The sequence below is a fragment of the Seriola aureovittata genome, chromosome 6 (genome assembly GCF_021018895.1).
Source record: "Seriola aureovittata isolate HTS-2021-v1 ecotype China chromosome 6, ASM2101889v1, whole genome shotgun sequence".
Classification (NCBI taxonomy): Eukaryota; Metazoa; Chordata; class Actinopteri; order Carangiformes; family Carangidae; genus Seriola; species Seriola aureovittata.
This window is the reverse complement of record NC_079369.1, coordinates 27109336-27111716: the sequence shown is the minus strand read 5'-3', so window position 1 is coordinate 27111716 and position 2381 is coordinate 27109336. Positions and strand designations below refer to the sequence as shown.

The 2381-nt window shown below is 42.3% G+C and overlaps 1 long non-coding RNA gene across 1 annotated transcript; it reads right to left on the bottom strand.

The window, feature by feature from the left end:
• Positions 1 to 334: 334 nt before the first annotated feature.
• LOC130171425 (uncharacterized) lies at positions 335 to 1174 on the bottom strand. Its single transcript, XR_008828137.1, has 2 exons — positions 1100 to 1174; positions 335 to 925 (listed from the first exon to the last, which is right to left on the bottom strand). It is a non-coding gene; the product is annotated as an uncharacterized LOC130171425 (long non-coding RNA).
• Between the last annotated feature and the right edge of the window lie 1207 nt (positions 1175 to 2381).

The window sequence follows — 2381 nt, the reverse complement described above, 5'->3', positions numbered from 1 at the left end:
TTGGTAATGCTAATTTTGGCTATGTAGCAATAGCAAAACTTACAAATAGCTCCTTTAAACGCTGGCATATCTCCTGCTGGCATAGGGCCATTCAGGAAACGTGAACCTAATGTATAACATGCAGACATAGCAGTGCATTACAGTTTATTATAATATGAAATACCTTCATATTGTACAATACATTGCTATATATTTAAATTTTTGCATTCATGAAGAATAAACTGATATTAAAACATTACATACTTAATGTGTTAGTACCCTTGGAAAATGAATGTTTTCACTATTTTGGTGGCTAAAAATACATGAAAAGTAATTTCAAGTAGCACTGAAAGCATTGAAGCACTAAATTTTAGTTTATTACTGAACACAAATAAGTATGATTACTACAGCAGTACATAGTAAGGGGTAAGTAAATACACTTCAGTGCACTTTTTTTATTTACTTGCCGCCTGTGCTCTTATTTTCCTTTTATCACCATCATCTTGTGTGGTTTGTGTTCTCACAGTAGCAACGGGGCAGCAGAGATGCTACAGAGGCTCCTGAGGGGCCCCCGATGGCCCCCTGCTGGGACTGACTTGGACCGGGACAACGCCTTTGGTCATGCTTCCAAATGTTTCCATTGATGGGCAAGAAACATGTTGGATGGCGTTCCCAGAAGAGGATCCTCCTCCCCGACGCAGCCGGAGCCAAAACTCAATCAGGCTTGGACCGGTGCTGAGGGGTGTGGGTCCTGTTGGCAGTAGAGCATCTCATGTTGTGAAAGCGATTCGGCCGTGGCGGCTTGAGCATGAATTATTGAAGGATTAGTAATGATTATGATGATGGCCGAGCGTTTGCATGTGCGCCTCCTCCTCCTGGCTGTGGAGAGACGCAGCAGATGCTTCTGTCCGGCTCGTATGATTCCTCTGAACACGACGGTCACAGGCTGCAATGAAACATAAAACATGTATAATGACTGTTATTCAGACGTGGACACGATGATTGGCTTCTTTTTAGCGCTTGATTTTGATTTAGCATTTAGTCATTTAACTCAAATATTTATTAGATTCAGTCACATTTATTAGCTTTAGTTTAGTTTTAATGAACAAAAACTAAAGACCTTTCTGTCGCCAGTAAAGATTTTCTCTCATTTTCTTCCTAGCTGTTTGAAGAATTGGTCACTATTAGTCGTTCTTGCTGCGACTCGTGCTCTCCACTGCAGAGCATCGTGATCATCTAGAAGCTAATTCACTCACTCATTTGGGTTTAGTTTGAGACAAGCAGCGTAAATGTCGGATGAAGTTACTGCAGTAATGTTTCCATTGCTAACGTCTAGAGAAAGATTTAAACAGATGATGCTAACATTACCGCTAAAATGATAACGTTAGCTTACCTTTTTATAAACATCGGCGTGCTGCATGTTTTCATGGTTTATCTCAAATGTTTTGTTCTTGTTTTAATTTGATTGTTTTTGATTGCAGTGATTGTTTGATTTGCAGAGACACAAAATCAGCTTCTGAATTAGACATGTTTATGAACAGCAGAGAATGTGGTTTGACCAGGTGAGATTCAGGTGAAGAAGAATTAAAATAGTCATTAGTTAATTTTCTGCTCTTTCATGTTAACATCTAGTTTTTATTCATTGCTTTAAATGATAGTTTTTGTTTTTCTAATTTTGTTTCATCCTGGAAAACAACGGCTATCAGCAGATACTTTGAATCCTTGTGTTTCTCCACTTCCTGATTTACCTGCCGCCTTCTTCTGCTCCATTTGTATCACTGCTCTTAAATGGAGCCGTGGTCCGGCTGCGGAGGGATCTGTGACTCCCTGCTGACCAAACACAGAGCAGAGGAGACATATGGACAGGTGCACTGGGAGCACTGGGAGCACTGGGAGCTGCGGGCAGTGAAGGGGAAAGAAGCTTCAACCAGTTGACATGAAGCAGGAGGAATATTAACAATCTGACTTTGTCCAGTCTGATATGAGCGGTGCATTTTGATTGGTTAGATATTTATTGCTGGGTATGAATCCTCTACAAATGTTGATTCCATCACTTCATCAAACCAAACGACCACCAGCAGCTCCACAGGCTGAAAATCATCCACAGTCCACATGAAAACCACTCTACAATAGGTGCAGTGTCCCTCGTGTCTGTCCCCTGTTGTGTGTGGAGCGTCCGTCCTCAGAGTCTGGTTCGGCTCCAGACAGCAGGTCACAGTCAGTGTCAGACTCTCAGTGTCTCAGTGACTGATGTGTGTATTATGGAGGACAGTGATGAGTCTTTTTACCGCAGACAGCACGCAGTCGCTGCTCGTCTTCTCCAGCAGGTCTGAGTCAATGGGAGGTGCTGGGAAGATGGCTGACCCTCAGCCCCGTGTACAGCGGGTCGTGTTTTTAATGTG